Source organism: Mixophyes fleayi, chromosome 6, assembly GCF_038048845.1.
Source record: "Mixophyes fleayi isolate aMixFle1 chromosome 6, aMixFle1.hap1, whole genome shotgun sequence".
Classification (NCBI taxonomy): domain Eukaryota; kingdom Metazoa; phylum Chordata; class Amphibia; order Anura; family Limnodynastidae; genus Mixophyes; species Mixophyes fleayi.
Window position 1 is genome coordinate 61181994 of NC_134407.1, and position 14376 is coordinate 61196369.

Below are 14376 nucleotides of genomic sequence, written 5' to 3' on the forward strand. Positions count from 1 at the left end.
GCCCAGTGAGTCTGTTTGAACTTTATCCAGAACAAAATCAACTAATTCCTGAATGAGCAGGGCTATTACCCTGGAGTTAGAGGCATGGGCTACATGATATGCCCACCCAACTCACAGCTTTATAAGTGCCAACAACTTACCACTAACCAAATGAGTTTCACTGAGGCAAATGATATCCACCTCAATTCTTTTGATATGAGCATAACCAAGGACCTCTTAATCCTGTCGTTGAGGTCACGGAATTTCCAAGTTGAAAATCGGAGGGGCCCACTCCCAGTTGGTCTAGCCACTAAAGTACAAAATAAGATATGGAGACACGTTAAAGGCTGCGCCAAAAGCACTGCCAACCCAAGCCCAGACAGACACCCAGGCACCCAGCTCCAGCACAGCCGAAAGAAGCAGTACACATCTACAGCAAAGGAAAATGAAAAATAATGCAGTACATTAACCCTACAAGCAAAATCCCTTCAACTCCCCCCAAAATCCCCACCCCATACATCCAATCCCAACTAAGACATACCTGAATCCCAAACAAACTAATAACCATCCCCCAAGACAATCCTACACACCTAATACATGTGCTTACTAAAGGAAACCCACAGAGAAAAGGAGAATGCTGGACCCAGGAAGGCCTTCCAAGAAAGAGACATGCTGGTCTGTTTAGTCCTGGCATTTTGACTCCTCCCCATGGACAAGCCACTGTATTAAATGCATTCCTGTTTATAGCAGGGATCAATACCCTGCCCTGACTTGTTCAGCTCACCATCTTTAATACCACCTTTTACATTTCTCTTCTGTTTCTCATATTCCTTTTCCTCTCCATCTCCTCTTCTTCTCCCCCTCCATTTCCTCCATGTGGGCTGTTACGTGTGTGTTTGTGAGGCTGGTAGTGTTAGTTTAATGTGGGGTGGAGACTACTAATGTAATTTATTCAGTGCTATTAAGGTAATGAGGGAGCTGGTGAGTTGATTAATGTAAAGTGGGGGGTATTAATGTAATGCAGTGGGTGCTATTAAGATTATATAGTGGAGCTATAAGTGTAATGTGAGGGTATTTGTCACGAACACAGCTTTCGTGACTTTGGGGTTTTTGCTGTATGAAGTTACACATGATTCCAGCTGGCAATCTCTCTCTGCCTATCACACAGGTTATAGACCTACTGAATCGCCCCTACACAGCACTCTCATACCCCCACACACCTTAGCTTTGCCACCACCTATTGAATACGGGCAATATGTCCAAGATATACTGTCCCAGACTGGCACACAAGGCTTCTGGCTACCCACAGGTTAGCGAGGCCCACCTCAGCAATCAAAGGGTTAAATCTTCACACCTCCAGACTGTTACACAAATGTAAATGCAAGCACACACTAGGCTTGTTAGTTAAATGTGTTAAAAAATAAATAAATAAATCACACACCGGCATTCAAAGGGTTAACTTGGTTGAGCTATATTCTTTTTAACAGGCTAATGGATTTGTTAGAGTATCAAGGATGCCACTTAATAAATTTATAGATTTAATATACAAAGGTACAGGGCATTCTGATATACAAAAAAAAAAATTAATAAGAACTGAGGGATGAAATAAGCCTGAAAGCAATTTTAAAAGCGAGGCTGTATCTTAAAACTGGATTTGTTTCTGGAGTTTAATAGTTAACTATGGGAGTACGACCATCTGGTGTCATAGTGGAGGGGTAGACAGGGTCTATAAGTTGGATGGATGGAGAATTAAGCAGTCTCTGCAGTTCTGGAAGTTGCTCACTCACCCTTCTTGGTTGTCAGTACTTTGTAGCATGGATACATGACTGAATGCTTCTCCTGTTGGTGCTCAGTTATTGGCATGCTGGCATGCCTGGATGGAGAGTTGCCGGAAAACTCAGTACAGTCGTTGGCCAGTGATTTGGGTGCACATTACGGTAGCAGGCACGCTGAACCCGCCTCTCTTCGAGTGAATCGGCTATCGTCTTGGTACAGGTACTGCCCCTGTGTGTTGCCCTGTGGTTGCTTTCCGTCTAGCCCAGAGGATGGGCGGATTCTGTAAACCTGGTTTCCCGCTTAGGTAAATATGTGCGCCCAGGGTGTGATTGGTTGTCCCCCACTTGAACCCAAGGGTTTGATTGATAATCCCTCAGTTGATGAGGTCCCAATGGTTAATGCTGGGACAGTTGGGTTTTGCCTGGCAGACGTCGGACTGACTACTATCTTCTCCACCACCATATTGAAATTAATTATTTAAATTTGCCACACTCAGGTCTGGTGTCAGTTATTTATTCATCTCCAGACCTCCTCACCTGCTGACCGGATAACCTCATCGCCATGTCCGTGATTAATACCTGCCTTCCGCTGATCATTGCAGTGTCTACTATAATATCACCTGCTGACCGGATAACCTCATTGTCACGTCCGTGGTAAATACCCGCCTTCCGCTGATCATTGCAGTGTCTACTATAATATCACCTGCTGACTGGATAACCTCATCACCGCGTCCGTGGTAAATACCTGCCTTCTGCTGATCATTGCAGTGTCTCCTATAATATCACCTGAGGACCGGATAACCTCATCGCCACGTCCGTGGAAAATAACAGCCTTCCGCTGATCATAACAGCATCTCCTATTGTCTCACCTGCTGGCCGGATAGTCTCATCGCCACGTCTGTGGTAAATATCTACCGTCCGCTGATCATGGCAGCATCTCCTATTATCTCATCTACTGACCGGATAATCATCGCCACGTCTGTGGTAAATACCTACCGCATGCTGATCCTAGCAGCATCTCCTATTATCTCATCTACTGGCTGGATAATCATTGCCATGTCTGTGGTAAAAACCTGCCTTCCGCTGATCATAGCAGCATCTCCTATTATCTCATCTACTGGCCAGATAATCATCGCCACGTCTGTGGTGAATACCAGCCTTCTGCTGATCATAACAGCATCTCCTATTGTCTCACCTACTGGCCGGATAACCTCATCGCCACGTCTGTGGTAAAGACCTGCCATCCGCTGATCCTAGCAGCTTCTCCTATGGTCTCACCTACTGGCCGGATAACCTCATCGACACGTCTGTGGTAAATACCTGACATCCGCTAATCATGGCAGCATCTTCTGTTACCTCACCTGCTTGTTGGATAACCTTATCTCCACGTCTGTGGTGTCTACTACCAGCAGCTCATCTGATCTTCTCCTCTGCTTCTGGGTTACTACCCGCATCCACAGAGCACCTCATTGCTTTCTATTATCTACTGATTTCTATTATCTAGTTTCTATTATCTATTATCATTGCATTCTATTTTCTATTATCTAGGTTGCAATATCCTCAATTCTCATATCTCTATGTCCATTAACCCTGCCACACTCTCCTGAGGGCCGCGACCTGCGCAGTGGTAGCCGCTAAAACCCATACCTTCTTGCGAGGGTCCCTGGAGAAAACCAGCCACTGTGTTAGACTCCACGCCTCTAGTGTAGTAACAACTATTGGCAGAATTCTGGGTCAAGAATCTTAGTGACAATGACATAATTAATCAGCCATTAAGCCTTTTATAAACAATTGACATAACATACACAAGCAAAACAGTTTAAAATAAAAAGGGTTACATTCAGAGTATAACTTACATGAGTTGTATAATCTGTGCCATGGAGAATTGACTAGGAAGATGGACAGCTTATCCATGTGGATTGATTTTCCCAAAAGACTGACAATTTGTCCCTTCACAACACAGATTTTTAAGCAAACTCAAATGGGACGCATTCACAGGGCAGTGTGGATGCTAATAGGGGGGCGGAAATGTCCCTTCGGCATCACCTAAGGCTTGTTCAAAACTATTCCTAAGTTTTGATCTGTCTTAGCTTTTCTCAGATATATCCAAGAAACATAACTCCCTCGTCAATAAACCAGACATAATCTCCCGCACATTTATTTACCAAACATGTTTTTCCAACTGCTACAATTCTTAACCATGATGAAAACAACATAGAGTATGGGAGTTGTAAATCCCAAAGCCCCTCTTGACTTAAGTAAATCACGCCCGGTTCTTTTGTACCTCCAATACAAAATCCGGAAAACCCCCATATTCTGATATTCAGATTATAACGGTCCTTGTTGTTGGAATATTTTCAGAATATTGGCTCTGTCCATATAATGCAAGAACTTTGCTATGAATGTGCGTGGTGGGGTGTCAGGTTGCGGAGATTGCATAGGCATAAGGTGAGCCCTTTCCACCAAAAATTGCTGTGTAAATGCCTCTTTGGAAAATGTTTGCACAAGTCAACACTCCAGAAAAACCTCCTGGTTTGAAATGTCAGCACGTTCCTGGAGACCAACATAGCATATTTTATTCCTACGGAGTCGTCTATGTAAGTGTAGGGTGCAATCTACCCCCAAAGAGGAAAGGGACTTGGGGCATTTCCATATCACGTAACATCTTGAAAGGCTGCTGTTTAGGCAATTTCTAGTAAAGGGTAGGGTGTCATACACAGAGTGACCCCAAACTGTCTTTGTCCATTTCTCTTAATATTGTACTGTCTATAACGGCTGAATTTTTTGGTATTTTATACAAGTGGAGGGGGGACTAGAGAGACAGAAACCAAACTGACTTTCTCCATTTCAATTAATATTGTATAGTCTATAACGGCTGAAACCAAACTGCCTTTGTCCATTTCTTTACATATTTAAGTATAACTGTAGGGTGTAATATACATCCAAAGACGATGGCTGCATTGCCAATATTCATAGATGGAGAGGAAGACAATCTGGTTTGTGTGTCGAATTAATGAAGGCCTACCAGGAATTAAACTGTTTTTTGGATAATTTATTAGCTTTACAATTATATTACTTATCCAAGAAACAGGTGGAGCACTAAATTTGGTTATTTTAGGCCCAAAAACATTGATTTTTAAACAAAATAGCAAAACAAAACCAAAACACGCAATGACGGTTTGGCAAAACCAAAACCAAAACCAAAACACAACGGTAATCCAGATCCAAAACCAAAACCAAAACCAAAACACGGGGGTCAGTGAGCATCTCTAATAATCACTGAGAGATTGCACTTGTCACATCAGGACTACTCCAACATCTCTGTGCAGTACAACTGGCAATGCCGCCTCTATGCAGAGGGACTAGGAATGGGATGCCCATACAACACAGCTGCAATGAGTCTCTATGCAGTGTGCCAGCTAAAGCATAGTTGCCTACTCTCCCGGAATGTCTGAGAGACTCCTGAATTTTTGAGAGTTCTCCCGGATTCCCGAGAGAGCAGGCAAAAATCCCGGATCCAGCTGTCCCCGTTGTTGTAGATGGTGAGGGTTGGGCTAAACGCTCCATCGTGGCCCCACCCCCTGCTGCGATTGGCTAGAATTGCCTAAGATTGACAGGGGGCAGGGCCTAACGACGCACCACGCGTGGCCACGTCCCCCTCGACGGACCCCCTCCCGGACAGCTGCCTTCAAAAGTGGGTAAGTATGACTTAAAGACATTCAGACATTCCTACATAATTCAGTACATTTCTTGGAACCATGTTAGTATGTCATATAGACAAATGTGTTCAGCAATATATTGCTGCATCTGCTATTATAGTAGAAAATGATATTATTCTACAGCAGAATAGCAGACAATACTAAACTAATATACTGCATATTCTTTCCCATTACTATATAAGTCACTTTTATGCAGCAGTAATTTCTTCAATAGATTTTGCCTTAGAAGCCTTTCTTTCGGAGACAGTTTCATTAATTGTTTTTACGATTATGGAAGAGAAAAGATGACTGAGTGCTCCCGATTTATTGTGCTAATGAAACCACGACTAAATTTGGTGAGACTGCTCTGCATGCAAAGAGTTATAAACAGACAGGGGCTGTGGTCTCTGAGCTCATTGCTTGCTGAGTTTTAGGTAATATGAGCAATGTTCGGTCAGAACATCTCACCTGACCAGAAAGAAGTGTTTCAGGGAATTGTGATATTGCATTTTTCACAGCAAATAAAATTCAGTGGGAAAAAAATCTGAAAAGGGTTTGTGTACTCTTGAAACAGCAGATCTCTTTAAAATGGAAACCTTACTTCCTGAAAAAAACCTCTACATTTTAATTTGCTCCCATAGTTTTCTGGTTCTTGTATGTTGAGAATGATACAAAACTTTGGAACTTTTGCGGTCTATAAAAGGATTTGAAATGTTTCCGTATGTTATTGCTTTACTAAAGAAAAACCCACACATCTGTTTAAAAACTTACATTTCTCTTTGCCTGCTAGTGAGATGTAGTGAAAGAGAACAGCACCTTTAGATTAAGAAACTTATTGTATCTCAATCCATGAAAATGTTTATGTTCATCCGCCACTAAAAACCATGACTGTTGCTATGGAAACAAATATGAACAGCAGGATGCTAAATAAAATGGAAATAACAGGCTTTACATTTCACACCATCCATGGACTGACCCTGTAATTTTTACAGTGTATACTGTAAACAGGTAATGACCATAATAACATATTGCAGAAATAAGATATTTTCTCACCTTATCCTAGTGCCAACCTGTTAGCTTTTTGCAAACATCCATTTAATTTATAAGGGTTCAATGCCGGGTCACAAAGGAACACTTACAATTGTTATATTTCTCATGTGCAAACGTCCAGTATTAATAAAATTTAAATATCTGTTCTTAAATGCTAAGTCCTAAAACATTACAATTTGTTGGTTTAGCTTGAAAGTATCATTCTAGCAGAAAACATCTAATGTAGCTGAACATCCCAGATAAGCCTTTGTCATCCATAGCAGTATTCTTACTAAATCAAGAGAGACAACACCTTTCTCCCTTAACAAATGCAGTGACATATTTGTGTGTGATTTATTATTTGAAGATAACAAGCAGTTTGGCCATTTATGCATTTCTACTTGTGTATGTAAATTACTGGTTGCATCATTGGAGATTATTTGACTCCAGTTGAATTTCTGTGATAATTTGACTTCTTTTGGCCTTATGTTTAGTGCTGAGTAATACAGAGTAATATATAAACAGTGCCAGTTGTAAACAAAATAGGTCAATGGGTCAAAATCATGATGGTGCATAAAAGCCATTATTTATAAATAATTTTCCTAAAACACTCTTCAAAGTAAAAATTTTGTAACAAGAGAACTGGGTGGTACTTCAGTTTGTTTGGGTTGTAGCAAAGCAAATCGGTGGTAGTTGTTAGTGCATACTTACTAACTTTGAATTGTTGGTTTCCGGGAGCCTGCCATGGGAGGTGGGCGTGATGGGGCGGGGCTCCAAAATGCGCGTCATTTTGGACCCGCCCCATGATGTTATGATGCAAATGCGTCATTTGACAGCGGGGGGCGGGGCCAAACGCCGCGATTCACCGGGAATCGCGGCGTTTGGGACCTAATTCTGCCCTCATCACTAGGAAGTGCCCCACTTCCTAGTGAAGTGGGCAGATCCGGGAGATTGCCACACTCTCCCGGGAGTCCGTGAGACTCTCGCAAAATGCGGGAGTCTCCCGGACATTCCGGGAGAGTTGGCAAGTATGTGAAGATATTTCTGACAACAGCTACTTCGACAGGAGAATGCAGATTGCTGTAATTCCAACACGTAGGAAATACAGACTTAGTGAAAAAGTGACAGAGAACAATTCTGCCTACCCTGCTATCACATCGGTGTAACTTCAAATGGCAAGTTACATTGCTAGAATTAAGGGGGTAATGCGAGGACCCGCCGACTGCATAATGTCAAACCCTTTGTAAAAGACATTATAGAGATGGTGGGTCCTCGCGCTGCCCCCATTATACTAGCAATGTAACTTATCGCCATTTGAAGCTATGTTAGTCTGAGTGCCGGCATGTTCTCCTGTCTGCATTGATAGCAGGTTTACAGCAATCTGCATTCTCTTTTCACATTAACTGTTCTCAGAAATATCTTCATAGCTATCGCGTACTCCACCCAAACAAATTAGTGGGTGTGGTGTCTGTACCTCAAATATGCTTTGAAAGTATGTATGCATTTATTGCACAGTGTAACATAATACATCCAACAATTCCCAACACATTAAGCCTTGCAGTGACCTGTATATTATACCCATCAGTTCCAGCATATCCTCATCAGTCTTCAGCATGTTATACATATTGGCTCCCAGCATGTTGCCACAAGTGCATAGCCTCATCCGGTGACCAATTCAACACCCATTCTGTTGTTTTATTTACAAACTAGCTCATTAATGGTTCCATTATGTAAAACAGACCACTTTCTGGAGCTGGTATACTAATCATACTCCTTACTGTATAGTCTCCTTTCTGGTGGACAGTATACAGTGGGGTGCCCTTTCTAGTGGTTAGTAAACAAACTAGATCTCTTTATTCTCGTCAGTATACGGACATCTTTCTGGGGACTAGTGTACAGTGCAGTGCCCTTTCTGGTGGACAGTATACAGTTGGGTACCCTTTCTAGTGGTTAGTAAATAAACTATATCTCTTTATTCTCGTCAGTATACGGACATCTTTCTGGTGACTAGTGTACAGTGCAGTGCCCTTTCTGGTGGACAGTATACAGTTGGGTACCCTTTCTAGTGGTTAGTAAACAAACTAGATCTCTTTATTCTCGTCAGTATACGGACATCTTCTTTCTGATGACTAGTGTACAGTGCAGTGCACTTTCTGGTGGACAATAGACAGTTGAGTACCCTTTCTAGTGGTTAGTAAATAAACTAGATCTCTTTAATCTCGTCTGTATACGGACATCTTCTTTTTGGTGTCTAGTGTACAGTGCAGTGCCCTTTCTGGTGGGCAGTACACAGTTGGGTACCCTTTCTAGTGGTTAGTAAACAAACTAGGGGGTAAATGTATGAATCTCCGGATTCTTCATCTCCGGCGTGTTCAGCCTCTTCAGCGCTTAAATTTAAAGCGGCGCTGCATTGTAAAGGGAAACTTCCCTTTACAATGCAGCGCCGCTTTAAATTTAAGCACTGAAGAGGCTGAACACGCCGGAGATGAAGAATCCGGAGATTCATACATTTACCCCTAGATCTCTTTATTCTCGTCAGTATACGGACATCTTCTTTCTGGTGGACAGTGTACAGTGCAGTGCCCTTTGTGGTGGACAGTTTACAGTGGGGTCCTCTGTCTAGTGGTTAGTAAACAAACTAGATCTCTTTATTCTCGTCAGTATACGGACGTCTTCTTTCTGGTGACTAGTGTACAGTGCAGTGCCCTTTCTGGAGGACAGTATACAGTGGGGTCCTCTTTCTAGTGGTTAGTAAATAAACTAGATCTCTTTATTCTCGTCAGTATACGGACGTCTTCTTTCTGGTGACTAGTGTACAGTGCAGTGCCCTTTCTGGTGGACAGTATACAGTGGGGTCCTCTTTCTAGTGGTTAGTAAATAAACTAGATCTCTTTATTCTCGTCAGTATACGGACGTCTTCTTTCTGGTGGCTAGTGTACAGTGCAGTGCCCTTTCTGGAGGACAGTATACAGTTGGGTACCCTTTCTGACATCTAGCAAAGAGTGACAAACAACTTTGAAGCATATTTACATGGCAGTGATCTCTCTGTGTTTCCAATGGAAAAATTATTCTGGATGCCTGTGTGACTCTAGACAACAATATTTAAACAGTTTTTAAACAAAATTGTTTGCAAAAATATTACGGAGCTCAACAGGCAGAAATATGAGCAAACCTTGCTGTAGCAGTTCTAAGACATACAGCAATATGTATACCGCATATTTCCTGAGTACTCTGATTTTTATGTGTGCTCCACAGATCCACCACAAGCAAAGCTAAAGAAATAATTGTGTATAATTTATGTGTATTTTTCATGGTCATTCCTAAACAGAGCAAATCATGCAATTTGCCACATAAAAACATACATTTCCTGATATTTGATAACCCAGAGAATTTAAAATTGTCTGGTATTTATTTTCACACACAAAATAAAAAAATATTTGCTACAAACTGTGGTTTTCAAGCACATTCTAGAAATGTACACAAAGAATGAATAGTTCCTGTATCTGTCAAAGAAATACTCCATAATGAATGTAAGGCTAGTTACAATGTAAGACCACAAGCAGCCCAGTATTATAAAACTGTTCATCTGTTCAGCCAACTGTTACTGTTATAAAAGACCACTAAATCCCAAAACTGAAATTTCCAGAATGAATCATGAAGGTCAATTTCATTGTTTAGGGTTATCCTGACATTTCACCACAGCTCTGTTAAAAAATAAAGTATAACCTCCACATCTACCAGACCTGCTAGCTTAAAAAAACAAACAGAGGGCCTAATTCATATTCGGACTCAACTTGCACGTTAGTTGTGTTTTAAAAAAGAGGCACAGAACTTGAGCGAGCTTCCTACCGTATTCAAATCCAAGCGGATCTCAAGATGTATTTCTATATCAATCTCGGTGTAAGTACACTCTGCTTACACAGCAGTTGCCTTATGTAGACAGACAAAACAGACTGTAGTAGATACATGCCAACTTTTAAGATTTCTCCCCCGGATCTGTCATGTGACATGGGGTAGGAGGCGTGGTGACATTGTCGCGTCACCATAGCCCCGCCCCCACTATAAAAAGCCGAAATTCATGGCATTGAATGGAGGGCGCGGAGCTTAATGAGCCTGCCCCCTCCGTTCACTGACGTGTATTTTGGAAAATGCGGGAGCTTTGCCTACTCTTCCAGGAGTCCGTGAGGACTCCCCCAAGTTTGGGAGCCTCCCGGGAATTCCGGGAGAGTAGGCAAGTATGCTGTAGTATATGCACAAGCATATGTGTAATATAAGGTCACACCAGAACGCATGTAAAAATATTCTATTATTAAATAAAAGAACAACTTTTAACAGCATTATCACTAATGTGAATATGGATTTTTAAAGGAAAAATGTTTTTATTTTTTACATTCAATACATATATCAAGACGTTTTTAATGCATGCTTTACATGTAGGGCCTGAGTCATTAAGGAGAGCAAGGCAAAAGAAGGAGTAAATTTGATCCTGGACAAACCATGTTGCAATGCAAGGGGTGCATGTAAGGAAAATAGCTGTTTTTTCCTCTAGCACACAAATACAAATAAAGCTATCAATAGCTTTATTTTTACACTTAAATCTAAAGTTGATGCAGGTAATGCCCTGCCCCAACTATAAATCTGTCCCAACATTTTAAATTTACCTCCCCCTCCAATGCAACATGATTTTGCAGAGGTGCAAAGTTACTCCTTTTTTTTGCTTTACTTTCCTTAAAGACTCTATAATGTGTTTTGCCTATAATATGTTTTGTAGTCTGTCTTGCATACACAAGTTCTGTGCTAGCTAGTGGCATGTATATGTGCAGTTTTTAAAACAAAAACTGTGCTATGTTGCCATCTTATCGGTAGGCATTTACAATTACCCTGTAGCTGTTACAAAAGATGGCTGTAATAAAGCGTACTTACAAGAGACCCAGATGTTGAATCATCCACATTTGGGAACGCCCTTGGCACGTCCTTGCTGTACTTTGCCTACGTTAGTCCACCCATTCCCCCACCAGTTCTGCCCCACAAGTTATGGATGCAATTGAATTCGGTGGTGTTAGGTCTGTTTCTGAACATGCGCAGAGCTATTTCCCGCAAGATACTGCCGCAAATGGACGTACATTGGAAGATGAATCAGACCCAGATTGTATGGAAAAAGTACATTGGCTGCTGCATGCTGTAAGGAGCAAACTTTAACTTTGTGCTGATTGCAAAAATATTAATGTATTGAATTAAAGCTAAACAGTTGAATGAACATGCCAATAGGGCACAAATAATATATGTAGTGCACTGCTCATAGAAAAGGTAATTCCGTTAACTATTATTATAGCATGGAAAGTGCCCCACCAAAATGTCACCATAGCATGCTTTTGCAGCAATAATGAAAAAAAAAAAAAAAAAAAAAAAAAAATATATATATATATATATATATATATATATATATATAATGAAACATATACCTGACATGCATAGTTTTATGAAAAAAGACTTCTAGATGGCAGCACTGAAGTGAATACTTAGCATGCAATCTATGGCAAAAATGTAAATAGTTAACGGTGTCTTCAAAGCCAATATCCTAATGGTTTTATATGTCACTTCCCTCACTCACCAAATCCATACTTGCCAACTCTCCGTGAATGTCAGGGAGACTCCCTGAAATAGGGGTGATCTCCCTCACTCCCTAAAGAGTCTGGCATTCTCCCTGATGCTGAGTCAGTACAAGACATGGTTGGCTTCGCCATCTGTGGCATGATGACACAGTTCAGAAATTGTGTCCTATGTCCATGTTTTGATGCCTATGGAGGTGGCCATTTTCATGGGGACCAAGATTTAATCAAAGACTGACAGGTAAGACAACATGACTTCAATAATGGAGACAGAAATGTAAAAGACACTTCAGTCTCTACAGATTCATTAGCTGCTTTTCTTTAAGCATAGTTGCCTACTCCGGGAGACTCCTCCATTTCTGGGAGACCTCCCGGGAGAGCAGGGCAACCTCCCAGTTCCCGTCCCCACAATAGATCCACCCCCACAATAGATAGGTGGAGGGGGACGGGGCTTAATGATGCAAATATCGCATCATGTTACCCCGCCCCCTGCTGTAATTGGCCAAAAATTGTGACAATCGTTTAAGGTGGGGGGGGGGGGAAATGATGTGATTCTTCAAGCCCCGCCCCCGCACGCCCACCTCCCCTGGGATCTTCCTGAAGCGAGCGAGGAAAAGTTGGCAAGTATGACCAAATCTGGTCCTCTTGTCTTTTGTGTGTTTGTAAAATTTTATTACATTGGGTGAAATGCGCTTAGAAATGTATTTTTCTGCACAAGTGCAACTGGACCTTTTGCAGGGGCTCCAAAAATCTGCCTCATACAAATCTAGGAATGTCTGATTAAAAGAACTATCTTCATTCTTTAACATTTCACCTATTTTATCCCACAAAACAAAATCTTGTTTTTGTATGTTGGCGCAAAGGTTGCCACACTAGGGGGTATATTTGCTAAACTGCTGGTTTAAAAAAGTAGAGATGTTGCCTATAGAAACCAATCAGATTCTAGCTGTCATTTTGTAGAATGTACTAAATAAATAATAACTAGGTGCCTGATTCATTAGAGGTCTTAACTTGAGAAACTTCTTATTTCAGTCTCCTGGACAAAACCATGTTACAATGCAAGGGGTGAAAATTAGCATTCTGTTTTGCACATAAGTTAAATACTGCCTGTTTTTTCATGTAGCACACAAATATCAACTTTAAATTTCAGTGTACAAATAAGCTATCAGATTCTGATTGGTTGCTATTGATTTGAGCAACTACCAGTTTTGTATTTGTCTGAGAGGCATGTTGGTGTCAGTAGCTGAGGGGGAGTGCTGACATTGGATTGCTATTTGGAGGTCTCTCGGGTACCTCTTTGGTAAGTTAGCTCTCAATTTAAAAACACATGTATGGCCCAAATATATGGGACTCTCATTGTTTAGAGTAGGACCACCCTATTAGCAAAAGCGCCTTGGCGTGGTGGGTGGCTTCAACATACATTTGCAAATGTGTGCAACTGAGACTTTTGCATTTTTATCTACAGTAGAAATAGCAGATCTGTTACTGGCTATAGCAGTGTGCTGGGGGAATTTGTCTCTGTTTTTTCCTTTTAGGATAACCCCACCCTTTCATGCACCTGTTATAGCCTATAAATTGATTTGAGCAACTACCAGTTTTGTATTTGTGGTTGCTATAGGCAACATCTCCACTTTTTCAGACCCACAGTTTAGTAAATATACCCCTTAATCCAGGGTTTCCCAAACCCAGTCCTCAGGGCTCCCCAACAGTGCAGGTTTTCTGGATCACATCTGACATGATTAGGACCACCTGTGGATCTGTTACAATGTGTCAGTCAGTAATGACTACACCTGTGCTCCAGCAAGGAGATATGGAAAACCTGCACTGTTGGGGGGCCCTGAGGACTGAGTTTTTGGAAACCCTGCCTTAATCTGTACTCAGGGATTGATTTATTAAAGATTGAGAAGCCCTATATTGGGCACCGCTATCCCTGGAGTTAACCATCACTGCCATAAGATTCATAAGGTTTTGCTAGTGATAGCATCCAGTGATAGTGTCCAAATGCAAAGCATGGGGAAGCCTGTTTCAAAAAGATTGCTGTGGTATAAGTACCGCCACAATCCTCCATCTGCTATCACCAATTAATGACAACAATAAGAGCAAAATAATATTTTTTTTTTTTTTTTAAATTTGTGGAAGTGAAAGCCCAAGTCTGGCCTTTTAGTTCCACTGCAAAAAACAAAGTTCTCAGCTCTTATCCTTACTATTACAAATCTGTAGGTATCTAGCAGAATGGGTGTATGATGCATTCATTCATATTTATATCAAAACATTTAAGCTTGCAAC